The following is a 13433-nucleotide window of genomic DNA, read 5'->3' on the forward strand; positions in this document are numbered from 1 at the left end:
TATATACACAGGAATTCGAAGTCGAAAATTATTAAGATCGAGGAAGAAAAGGAGCTTATTCGTACAGTTAATGTATTTCGAAGATTTTTATCGATCCTATTTTTCCAATTATTGGACAAACGAAAATTCGATGCGCGCAATTTGGAGAAAAGTTGGCTGGAATTGCGAGCGAAAATTGAAACGAGCAACAGAGGATCTGTGAAAAGAGAAACTCTTCTTCTCCTTCTTTCACACATTTGTGATTATACGATTATACGTATGTGATACAAGTAAAAATAAGAAAAGGATAAAAACATACGTCTTTATTGTCATTGAAAAGATTTATGTCTCCATTTGGCGAAGTGGCGTTGCGAAACTGAATTTATCTCCCCGAATTTCGTCTTTATCCTCCTCGCTTCAGCTTTAGGAAGATTGAAAAACGCACCATTGATCCTTTCCATCAGTTTTTCCCGCGGATTTGAACGTTTCTCAAATAGTAACCAGGGAGTAGACTTCATTAAATATCGTCCCCAACAACTCTGTACTCTTGTCATAACTTTTTTATAAAGCATTTGCACACCTACACGATATTCTTTTTTCTACTTTTGCACTCGTACTGCTGCAGTTTGATCGTTCTTCCAATATCTTGCGTAAGAAAATTAACGCAAATTATTTATTTTTACTCATATTAGTGCAGTTCGATTCTTTTTCCAATACTAAAGAAATTTGCAAAATTCGCAAAAACGAATATTAATATAATACAAATTATTTTTACTTATATTAGTGCAGTTCGATCCTTTTTCCAATATCTTGCATAAAGAAATTTCCAAAAACGAATACTAATGTAATACAAATTATTTATTTTTACTCACTACTTACTAAAGAAATTTGCAAAATTCGCAAAAACGAATATTAATATAATACAAATTATTTATTTTTAGTTATACTGGTGCAGTTCGATCCTTTTTCCAATACCTTGCGTAAAGAAATTTGCAAAATTCGCAAAAACGAATATTAATATAATATAATCCAAATTACTTATTTTCATTCATATTAGTGCAGTTCGATCCTTTTTCCAATACCTTGCGTAAACAAATTTGCAAAATTCGTAAGCACGAAAACTGGTATGACGGAAATTTCGATCCGATTATGCGATGAATAAAATATATCCTCTCTAGAATCCTTTGCCCACAATGTCCCCACCGTCGATATCTCTCTCTCTCTCTCTCCCTCGCTTTTATCTTTATTTTCAATTTTCTCAGAGAACGTCGATCGATATTCTCGCTCGCTTTCTCCTCGAACGAACAACCTCAGAAAGGATCCTCCTCTCTTCTTCCTTTTTATCCCTCTCTCTTCGTCCCTCCGAGCTGGCCAAACTGCGGGGCGATCAAATTTCGTCGATCGGTGGCGATGGAATCTCTCGTCCATCGGCGATAATTCCAGGCATCGAGGCGTGATTATGACCGATGAGCCAGGCGGATCTCGAGGCCTCTTTGATCCGCGGCGTTAGGATTAGAGTGTTGCCGGGTAAAAAAAAAAAAGAAAGGAACGAAGAAAAAACGCCGATATATATATATACGTATGCTCTACACACAGCCCGGGAACAACGCTGCATTTCCATCCCCTCGATTGATTTTCGACACCGCTGGACGAAAAAGCCAAAGCTCGGACATCGATCTCTTCTCTCTCTTTCTCCCCATCGCGAAATATATTTATCGGTTTCGAGCGATATTTCGTTGTCTCGTTGGTTACAATTAGCCAGCGAATTAATCGGGGAGGAAACTGCTTCCTCGACGAGCGAAATAGTAGCCTCAATCGTATCCTAGTGCGTGAGTTCCTTTCTCCACGCGCGCCTTTTAATCCGAAAAATCTAAACCATCTCCACTCGGAAAAATCGCCGCCAAGCTGTATATTCGTAAAGCTATATAGCAGGGGGGATATCTGAGGATTAAAAATTTGAAAATTTTTCATTTACGTGGTGGTTATAATAAATTATATACAGGAGTTATTAATAGATTGCAAAAGTGTTCGAATACGTTGTCAGAAATGTAAAATTATGGTATTAAGCGAGAAGATTTTTACGTTTAGTCGTTCCATTAAAAGTAAAAATGTGCGGCACGATATTCAGAATGAATTCGAAAAAGCGCGAACGAGAAACTATTCTTGCATAAGGATAAGAAATTGTATAACGAGATAGGAAAAATTGTAAATCTACGGTATATCATAAAAAAATCGAGAAAATTGAGAATTGGAAGACGTTCATTTCCAATTACGTCGACGAGTCTCACGAAATGATAATTCTCATAAGGAAGAAGAAAGCGGTATGTTTATAAAAAGAAGAGATTGACTTATATATTTTAATATTTTTTAATATTTTTAACTGGGATGAACGAAATTACGTATGGAGAAGATCAAAATGTACGCTGGACGATAAAACACAGCGTTGGAGTGCATGGCAGCTATTAGTATGGGGAATTTAGTATTTATCGATGGAATACTCCATAAATATACAAATATATTCTAAAGAACAACCTCAAAGATAGTGGCCATAAATTGAGACTGTTGGAAGACTTCTATTTTCGACAAGATAGAAAGAATGGATCGTATACAATACATCCCATATGTTGAATACTCGACCGCAGAGTCCAGAGATATAAATCCCGTGGAAAATTGATGGGCTGAAACGGGCAAAAAATTAAACAAATTTCGAATATTTTCGAAGCGGATGTTTAAAGAAAAAATTATAGAAATATGGAATTCCATCGATCGTAATTTTACAAAATTACTGGTTCGTAGTATGGAACCAGTCGACCGAGACAAATTATCGCTGCCAAAGATGGTCCAACGAAAAATATTAATGTTAAATGTGTATAGTATATAATAAACGTATTATACCGCATAAATCGATGAATCATTTTCAAATTTTGCTGACACAATCTTGAGATTTCCCTTCTACTACACACCCCTCACTGTATTAAACAACTTTCTTTAATGTACATATTTCGTTCATCAAAAATTACAAACGTAAGCGTTCAAATACTTTCGTTACCAACTGTAGATAAGTCGTTTCGCGAGCCAGCATCGCAGAGGCGGCGATTAAGGAATCGGCCAAGGGGGAAAGGACCGAAATCGCGCTCGCCGGTTTATTCAGGGTGCGTGCCTTTACACTACGCTCGATCCTCTAATTATAAAGGACCGGTTTTCTCTCTTGCCTATAGCTCGTATACGATACGCTCTCTCCTTCTCGTAACCAAGGGATCGATAAATATAATACAAAGAATTTTTCTCCATATATATATATATATATATATATGTATATATTCTCTCTGGAGGAATAAAAGGAAGGTGCGCGCGCGTGTATCGTTGCCAGACGAGATTCCGTGACCGAACGTGCGCGCGTTGCAGTTGAAATCCTTTCACGGTCGGGCGTGCGCGCGCGCCCGGCCCACGGAGGATTTCTAATGCTCGCCCGTGCTCGGAATTGGCCGCGCCGCGTTAATAAACCGCCGCTAGAGGCCGGCCGTATCGCGTGTCGCGAAATTCCACTCGGCTGAGTCACGAGGCCCGTAACGAGTGCGCGCTCGCTCTCCATCGATCCTTGCCACGAATCGAAGCTATCGAAGCTAGTTCCGCCACGGTGTCTCCTCCTCCTCCTCCTCCTCCTCCTTTTCTTCCTCTGCCCCGCGACGAACCTTGGGAATGTCCTTTCGGACGAAAGCGAGTTAACCGGCCAACTTTACGGGTCACGTTGCTGGCGCGCAACGACAGTGCGCTGGTCGGGGAGGCCAGCGCACACTCGTTACGCCCGACCGTTACGGATAGGCGATTGGAATCGAGAGTCCGTGTATGTTCCAAGATGCTTATCTTCCTCCACGTTTATCCGTGATTTTCGAAGGATGATCGTGCTCGAGTCACGATTCCTTCGAAAAAAAAGGGACGCTTCTCGATCTTATCTCTGCGAATTCTACGCGTGGAAGGGAAGGATGAAATCGAGGGATGAATCGATTTTCGATTCGTTCCGCTTTCCTCTTCGTGAGTTTTTATCCGAGGAAAAGCGTCTCTTCGATCTTATCTCGACGAGGCACGATGTCGATTGTGCGCGGGGAGGTACATAAATCTGGAGGATGATCGGACTCGAGTCACGATTCTCTCGATCGCCCAACTTTGTGTCCCGAAGACGTGGAACGGCTTCTCCTTGGTGTTTCGATCGCGAAAGGTGAAGGAAGACGGTTTTCAAGGGAAAATGTGGCCGTGGACGCGGTCGATATCTTTTTCACTATCGATCGACGAAAATCGCGTTCCCCTTCGAACTAGATCGATGATCTAGTTGAATCATAATTCGAAATTGAATCATTCGAATTATCAAGAGACCGCGTGCAATGGCGGAAGAAAATCCTTCGCTTTTACCAACGAATTCCCGTTTCACGGCTCGATCGATCTTTCTAATCGCTATTCACTTTCGATGCCCCGAGAGAAGAGTTTCGAGTTTCAACCTCTTCCTCTCGCTTCAAAAGCGAACAAATTAACGACCGCTTTCGCTTTCGACTCGAACTCGATTTTCGACTCTGGACGAAATTTCACTCTCTTCGCGCCTCATCCAGATATATATATATATATATATAAATTCTTTAATTCGAATCGACTGTGATGCATAGATATCGCTTATCTTATCAACAATATTCCATCGATAATCTTTCAGATGCTTTTGGATCACGAATACCGTTAAACGAATCGGATATTTTCGCGGGTAAACGGTATATATATATATATATATACATTTATATTGGCGGCGTAACTGTATCGTGCGTACAAGCAGCGCGCAACGCGCGTACCAGCAATCCGTGTCGAGGCATGCTCGAGTTCGCGACAGGATGTTGGCCGCGACAGACGCGCACCGCTATCGCACCGATCTTCCCGTTCTTCCAGGCAAATGCCTCGATTTTTCTCCCGGCTCTTTTAATTGGACGGCCGAGATCGGAGGCCTTCCGTTCTTTCTCTCGGCATCTGGAGAAGGTAACGGGTAACGGTGAATCGAGAGAAGGAAAATCGCGCGGCCAACTATTTCGATCGCGATCTACGCCGCGGCATTCACGGTTCCACGAGTTCCTTCCTTATCTGCCCTCGAACGCGCTTCTCTCTCTCTTTCTGTCTCTCTTTCTCGTCCGTGAAATGGAATACGCGTGTCTTCGGGCGCAAACGAAACCCGCCGTTAATTTTTACGATGTCGTTTCTCCTCGTCTCGCGCACACAGTCGACCAATCGAAGTTTAAATTGGAAAAAGAACGCAAGAGTTTAACTACGGGTGTGGTTTATATATCAAATAAAATAAAAATGAAATGAATACAACAAGAAGAACTTTTAAAATATTAGAACGTATATTTTATTTTTCTTGCATGCTTTTATTTTTGATCCTATTTTAGTTCCACTTATTCTTTCAAAATATATTTTCGCAAACTTTCCCTAATACGGATAAATCTTCTACTTTTTCCAGTTTCTGAAGAAAAATACCCGTTGAACAAAAATGTTGACGAATATAGTAATGATTTTGAGATTTTAGGTCTCCGTAATAACAACTTACGCTTCGTTACTTTCTCACTTCTTCATGTACTCTTTCTAATTTATCTAATTATCTCTTTATAAATTATAATTAGAATTCCATTGTCTAGTACTACGGCTTGACTTTACTAAAATATTTTTTTTTAGAACGATCGGCTGTGCTAGAAGCACAAGTTAATGGGGTTAATGGAAATTCGGTGAAAAACAGGGACTCCCTACTCTCGATCGCGAGTCGTCGTCCTTGGTCGGATCGGAGTGGTGGGATGGCGTGGCGCGCGGAGTCATAAATAATTGATAGGAAACGGAAAGGAAGGCGCGCTTACTCACCATAATCGGAGCGCAATCTCGTCGACCAGATACGGGCGAGGAAGGTATAGCGAGGGCAGCATCTGCAACGAGACAACCCATTCTTTTAGCCGTTAATTCACCGTTACGCTCGCTCGCTGACAATGAAACTGCCTATCCCGCGTGCCAAAAAAAAAACCCGTTCGATCCATTACAATCGCCTCGAGTCACCCAGTTTCTTTTATTCCTCCTATCTCCACCAATATCTTAGATATATATATACACGTTTGAAACGAAGCTCAAACTTAGCCAACTTCCTTTTATCGTAAGATAAATTTAACGTAATCCGATAAATCGATCAACGCTTTCGACGATTGCTAAATCGTCGATACTGTTTATCTTTAAACTCTATGCTTTTGAAATTTTTCCCTCGGCCGCCTCGTGAATTTCGCGAATAAACGTAAACGCTTCTCTGCGCGAGAAGAAGAAGAAGAGGGAGGAAACTTATGTGACTGTATCAATCGTTCAACGTTGAGAACATATACGAATGGAGAGGAATTTTTGTTTAGAATGGAGACGATATTGATCGAGAATCAAGTTGGAATCAGAGTTGATTAATTAATTCTTTTTTGATCGATTATTTAACGTGATAGTTAATTCGGTCAATATGATCGTCGAAATAAATCAATAATCACCTGCTGTTGTATTCGTAATCATTCAACGATTATCGTTGACTTGTCCTCTTATCAGCGATAGTTGGACGATAGTTGTTCGCGTGTCGTAATTGTCCACTAAGTGCTGTATCACTAATTCGGAAGAACTGGATGTTATTGTTGACGTTTCTATTTTATATACCGTACACCACTGCCATCTTCGTCTCGTCATTCGAGAGATTATTTTCACACGCTACAATGATATCAAGAGCGCGCGAATTATTGGATAAAGTGTTTGAAATACGAATTGCGTTAAGAATAAATAAATAACTAAGGATTTTCTATGTAAAATCTAAAACTGTGTAAAAAATGTTGCTGAAATTGCAACAATTTCTTATTACCGATTTATTTAATAATTGAATTTCAGCCCAAGTCTATTTTTCCAAGTCAGATTTGCCTCGGCTCGTCATCTATTACACGCGAGTTTGAAACGGAGGAAGCATCGAAATCGAGTCGTATCGTGTCTTTTATCGAGAAATTCTCGAGTCAACACCCTCTGATTTACACCCTTACAGGATAAGTTCGCTGGATAGGACGAAAATCCCGTTTCCGTCCCAGACGCACCTTTCCTCCTATTCCCTTTCGATTTCTCCCGCCAACTTTCGCTCCTTCCCTTATTCTCGAGTTCCAACTCGACCCGTAAACGGAACGGCTCTCGGGATCCGGTTGCCAACCGTGCGGTGCGGACGGATTCACTCTCGGCCACACCAGTCTGCTCTCCTGACTCCTTTCGGCGAACAGAACGCTACACCGAACGCTACAGTCTCTATCCAATGGATAGAGAATAGAATAGATAGGATAAAGAATGCGGATAAGATAAAGCCAGAAGATACGTGAGACGAAAAGCTTTTTGTTTTCGATCCTATTATTTCGCTCGACGACATTTTCAGTCGGATCGAGTGGCGACTCGAGATGATTCCGTCGCGCATGCGCGGCGAACGGTCTTGACGGTTACTAATACATATAATACGCGGAGCGTTCTGCGACACAAATTTTAACTTGCAAAAACGTTACATCTCGGTAATTTATATTTGCATCTTTGAACAAAGTAGTGATTTTCCGATATTAATTTCTGTATTTTTGTGTGATAATTTATACAAAGCATTCTTGATTTATCGTCTTTCATCTGGTTTGTTTGTTTCGAGAATAAATCTTTCGAACTTTTTTTTTCGTTCTCGTTAAAGTCACACGGAGCTCCCCGTTTAATCGAATTTCATCATAATTGGTGATCGAAACTCTCAATTGAAATTTTTATAAATCGTAGATGGGTAAGTGGCCTTTCGTTCTTCTACTTCTTTTGCCAATTTATAAATTTGCTAATTCACTTCGTGAATGCAATCAATCATCGGTTTCTCAACAGTTCAAAATCAAATTCATCTCGAGTTAATTCTCGAAATTCATTTTTTTCTTTCTTTTTTAGGGCTTTTGCCTGAACTAACATTACCAGGACTATAGTTTTGGAGGAATATCTTATTTTAAAGTGTAAGTTTACAACATTTCGTAATAAAGAAATAAAGAGGAATCTACAAATTAATGTTGGACTCTTATTAATTGGAAATAACGAAATCTAGGATGAATAAAGACTCTTACTCGAGTTGCTGCATAAAACGCCATAATTGTTGATACACCAGAACCAGATTCAACTAATGACAGGAATACAGCGCGTAAATTTTTTAAATTTCCAGAAAAAGAAGCTCTAAAATTACGGGAATTGATGTAATTGATATAAAAGAATTTAGAAATTTTATTCCAAACATTTTATCGTCTGCCCATAATATTAATATACTCAGTAACTTTGCACAAATTATTTTATCATGCAAAGAGTATCGCTCAATTTTTCATACTTCCAACAAGTCAAAAGTCGGAAAAAGCGCAAGGCACAAAGATTTTCGTAAATGCCGAGGAAAAAATACTCGTAAAATGACAAAGCTTGATACAAATTTAAATTTATTAACGATCTATTACTAATAATTTCTAATCCATTGATAAACGATTTTTAACAAAAAAATTAAATTCGTTAAATCAAGAAATCAGAAATTTATTAGAAAAAAAATGTAGACAAAGAAGAAGAAAAAAATTAATATTGAACGAAGATGATGACAAATCATCGGATTCAGATTCAAATGTATATTTTTAAAAAACTATTTTAATCTTTTTCGTTTAACTATTTATTAATTTTTATTTCTATTTTATTTACATTTTTCATAAATTTTTAAGTCTCCGCATATCACCTCTGCAAAAAAAATAATTTCCTCCAATCCCTATCATTCGAACCACTGTGCGGCGACTAAAATATATACATATATATTTATTATCGCGTTCTACTCTTTTCTTCTATTTCTTCCTCTTTTCGAGAAGGGAATATACGTCCCTCCCCTCCCCATTTCGGGCTCAACGTCGCTATTAATTATCAGAATTGGGAGAACGGAGGGAAAGGATAATTCGACTGTTTCGAACGAGGACCACGCGCTCGGCTTTCGATCGGGACGTGGCGTGACGAGGGCGGCCAGACCACCCCGGCCGGGGACGTCTCTTTCCAGGAACGATTCGTAGATCGTGCAGAAAATCGATCCAAGTAACAGGCTGAGAAACTGTTTCGAGCCCCTCTTTCAAAACGAAAATTGCAACCGAAAATATTTGGAAAGAGTTTATCTCGGATCTCCTGAAGGGAAGTTTGGGAATATCGTAATAAAATAATTTCGAGTCAAGACGAATGGACGAACTCCATATAAACTCAAAACTTTCGAACCGCTGCGCGACATTTCTTTATTCATGCTAGATTTCTTCATCTCAATTAATAAGAGCTCAGTATTAATTTACGAATAGGTTCCTTGCCTCATTACTTCTTTATTAGTGTAAACTTATATTTTAAAATAAGATAGTCTTCCAAATCTATGCTCGTATCATAGTTTCGCATAGTATTTAAAAAAATATGGATTTCGAAAATAAAATTAGCTCGAGCGAAGATAAATTTGATTCTGAACCGTTGCGAAACGAGATCGAAATGTATAATATCGTTAAGGAATAGTAAAAAATGAAAGCAATGGAGGTAGCGATAAATGTGAGAAATCGAAAAATTATAATAATAAATAATGAATCCGAGAGTGATTCATAATAATAATTCAGTGTGAACTTGAAGAAATCTAATGATTTTTATCTTATTCGCTGAGACGCTCGTCACGCATGCGCAGAACCACCTCGAGTCGCTTACTTCGCCCGACCGAAAAACTCGTAGAGCGCAAACAGTTAATATTCGGCGCGGCAACCACGCGAAAAGATCGTTCCGCGCATAGAGGGCGCGTTTTCACAGAAATTGGAGCGTTGCGACAGTTGGAAGAAACGTCGAAGAAACGGAAGACCGCGCGCGCTAGATAAACGGATAAAGATATTAAAGGGGGGCAGGCAGCGAGGCGGACGAGTTTTCGCGTGGCATTCCTAATGGCCTAAACTGGATTGGATTACAGGAGCGAGGAATGCGCGGTGAAGAACGCGGCGCCGCTGTTTCGAAAGAATTTCGTCGCGAACCGCGCTTTCGAGCCGCGAAATTAGACACCTAACGATGTGACCGCACGATCCGTACGCCCTCTTCCCGTATCGAATGTACGTAAGCACGTACGTAGCGCCGCCACGTTGCCTCGTGGAGATCGCCGAGGTAAATCGAAGCTGTCTGATCTCCGGCGTCGTTCGAGGGTGGAATTCAACGCGTTCGGAGAACGCATACGGAAAAATTCTAGAAGAAATCGAAGAAGCGAGCTTACGTTAGCTATTATCGCCATGTTATTGTTACGGTTCGCGATATCGCCACGGTGAATAACAATGATTAGTCGACGGTTAATCGCGTGCCGACGGCAATAACTTTAATCGCGAATTATCGTGTCGAAAATCCTCGACGCAGCCTTTTTATTTATCGGATTTGGAAATAGAGATTTTTCCAAAGAGATTCGGCAGATGTGAACGCACGAATTTTTCGCAACGCTTTTTCACGATGCAAGTTTACAAGTGCGGAATAAATTCTGTTCGCGTTATCGCCCGTGCGTATCGCTTCACCGCATCGTAAAACATCGCGATACTTTACGGATTTCGTTTCTTGAGATATCGTAAACGGGCTTATTGTTGTCGTTTCCTCTCCTTGCCAACCCAAGGTGACCGTCACCTCAGTTTACCGCGCTCTTTATTTTACCCGTGTTTAAATCGACCGCAACGCCATCTTCTTCCCACGGCGATCCTTCTCGAGCGAGGCAGACGTACGTAGTCGAATTCCCTCCTTATCTCTAGTAGAAGGGAGGAGACGTCTCGAAGGAATCGGAAGAAGGGTTTTTGTCTTTGGATCGATGCGAAGGGAAGGAGAAGAGACGAATCGAGCCCGATCGAGCGCGTGCACTTGACATTTTGCAAGCTACGCCAATGTCGGTGTCAGCGGCACGTGTCAATCCGCCGCTCGAGCACCGAGCGGAACCGAGCCGAGAGTCGAGCCACGGTCACGTTCCAGACGCGCGCTCCGATCCGGGGGACCGCTTAATTAATTTCTTTGTGCTCGTGGAATCCGCCCATCTCGATCATTCCTCCTCCTCCCCCGATCGGAGGGCTCTATAACTCCATTCAAAAATCCTTTAGGCTTTCCTTCCTCGAGGAATTCGAGTGGAATTTTCTGACTCGCAACACGAGCGAACACGGGAGTCTTTATTTAGTCGCGTTCGCGTGTGAAAGGGAAATTGGTCGTTTCTGCATCGATCCGAGTCGACCGATTTTCGCCGCGTGACGTCCTTTTTTATTATTAAGAAACCACGGTCAAGGATATTCGAGTCGAAAGTCCAAGAGTGTCGGCCTCGATCTGTTGCGCACGACAAATTATTCTTGAAAGAAATTTCCGCCCGCGAATATGACGAATCGTTACACCGATCATCCTCCATTAAATCGATCGGCGAATTCGGATGAAATAAAATCTTGGTCGAATTAATTTTGACCCGAGATAAGGGCGAGCGACGAAACTGGGCAAATTTCTACCTGCGACAAATCGGTCCGCAATATCTTCGAATTTCGTTCGGTTTTATTCGCACATAGATGAGACGACCACCGGTTTATAAATAGGAATCCAAGTGTACGTTATTTCCCTTTAATCCGAAGAAACGGCGGGATATCTCGTGGGTCCGTGGCCGTCCGAGACCGGTTTCTAACCAACGACGACCGAACAGTCTCTTAATGCTCCTTTAATGAAGAGGTTCCCACGAATATCCTAATTACCTTGAAATTGCCGCGACGCGCACCGTTAAACACCGGAACCTATTACGTTTTCGAATAAGGCGGGAAACACCGTTTAATCGATTGTAAAATTAAAAAAAAATATCCTTCGCCCACGACTCTCCTCCTCCTCCTCCTCCTCCTCTCATTTCCTCGGCCGCCTCGCGTGTTTACAACCAGGCGTAACTCGAAACCAGGCTTTCTTTCGCAGGAGGGGAGGGGGCGACAGCAACAGCGGCAGCGTACGCGTGCCTCGTGTTATTCGAATAATTTGCCAATATAAATCAGGGGACCGTGACCCGGTTCGAAAATCGCTTTGTCCATCCGTGATTTACGAGCGACGAAGAGAAGGTGATTATAAAATGATGTATTATATAATCGAGATAGATTCCTAGATAGAAGAGAGGATGGAAGGAAGGTGGATGGATCAAGAAGCTAGGCGCAATGGGATTACGCGACGAGGATTAATTTCGTCGCCGGGAAACGTTCGAAACGAGACGCTTTCCGCGAAGCGGACTCGATAATCCAAGGCTAAAAATATACCTGCTCGACCGGCGATGTCCTCCCTCTCCCGATCCACGCAGGTTCTTCCTGTTTACGCAACGCGAGGATCGACGCTCGAGAGGCGAGAAGTGAGCGAAATTATTCGCGACTCTGAGAAGGAAACGATGGATTGAAAATAATCGAAAGATCGGGGGTCCTAGACGAGCGGATCGAGGGAAGGAGATTCTCAAGACTTTCACCGAATAATACCTGTAGCTGTCGCCAATTGCTTCTCGTAATTCGAATTAATTCCAGATTTCTCTCTTCGGGGGCAACGAAGATCATCGAGCTACACACGATTTCCGCGTTAATTAAATAATATTATCCCTTAACCGCGAGAGCTGAAAACTCGCGGAAATAAATACGGATGCAGTGGAATCGAACGCGGAAGATCCGGAAAGGTGGGGAAAGTGTGTACGCGTATCCGTCTCGAGACGATTATGGGAATTCCGTTCCCCAATTTCCCGAGCGAAACAATGGAAGAAAGGGGAAGACAGGCGTTGCGTAAGAAACGGATCGTAACGAGAAAAACATTCTTCCTTCTCTTCCTGTTTCTCGATCGCACGCCGTCCTATGTCAACATCGGTTATGCTACTGTGTTTTGAATCCACAAATCCTAAGTTCGATATCAAGAAATATACGAATTTTTATTCGTTCAAAATGGAGATGAAAATTGAAAACATCGTATTAAGTATTTAAATAATGGGTATTTCTATATTTCTAGATTCCAACTCTCATTGCGAAATTGAAAGAGATTTTGAAAGGATTCGAAAGATTCCACGTAGATTTTTATAATAATATATAATTTTATGGTATAATAACAGGATCGTCGCAACCAGTTTTGTCGAACGATAACACAGAACATCTATTCTACGATATTCTACGATACGGAGCTTTGCGAGTCGTCGCATCGTCGAAGGTTATGCCGTATTACGTGTTTGCACGGTATCGCGTGCGATCGTGCAGTCACGAGCGCGTCTTACGGGTTTCGACGAGGCTGCGTTATTTAACGCTTCTCGACTCGTGGCTCGTAAGTAAAGCCACGCTCCTGCCTAACCTAATGAATCTGTCTTCGCTCGATCGATAATTCCTCTCGAACTTGATTTTCCTCCCGAGAAA

At 41.5% G+C, this 13433-nt stretch overlaps 1 protein-coding gene across 18 annotated transcripts in view; it reads right to left on the reverse strand.

Annotated features, from left to right (window-relative positions):
- The window catches only part of LOC108003706 (SH3 and multiple ankyrin repeat domains protein 3), a 94875-nt gene that overhangs the window by 51404 nt on the left and 30038 nt on the right, over nucleotides 1-13433 (reverse strand). For 9 of the 18 annotated variants that reach the window (XM_062071568.1, XM_062071574.1, XM_062071582.1 and 6 more), the window contains exon 2: nucleotides 5863-5924. The exons of 4 other annotated variants lie outside the window; for them this stretch is intronic. The gene's annotated coding sequence lies outside the window, so the exon portion shown is untranslated. Of the gene's footprint in view, nucleotides 1-5862; nucleotides 5925-6515; nucleotides 7291-13433 lie in introns of those variants that run through there. 5 more of the 18 variants (XM_062071572.1, XM_062071579.1, XM_062071583.1 and 2 more) reach the window with 5 other exon arrangements.

This window comes from Apis cerana, linkage group LG2 (genome assembly GCF_029169275.1).
Source record: "Apis cerana isolate GH-2021 linkage group LG2, AcerK_1.0, whole genome shotgun sequence".
In the NCBI taxonomy this organism is placed as follows: Eukaryota; Metazoa; Arthropoda; class Insecta; order Hymenoptera; family Apidae; genus Apis; species Apis cerana.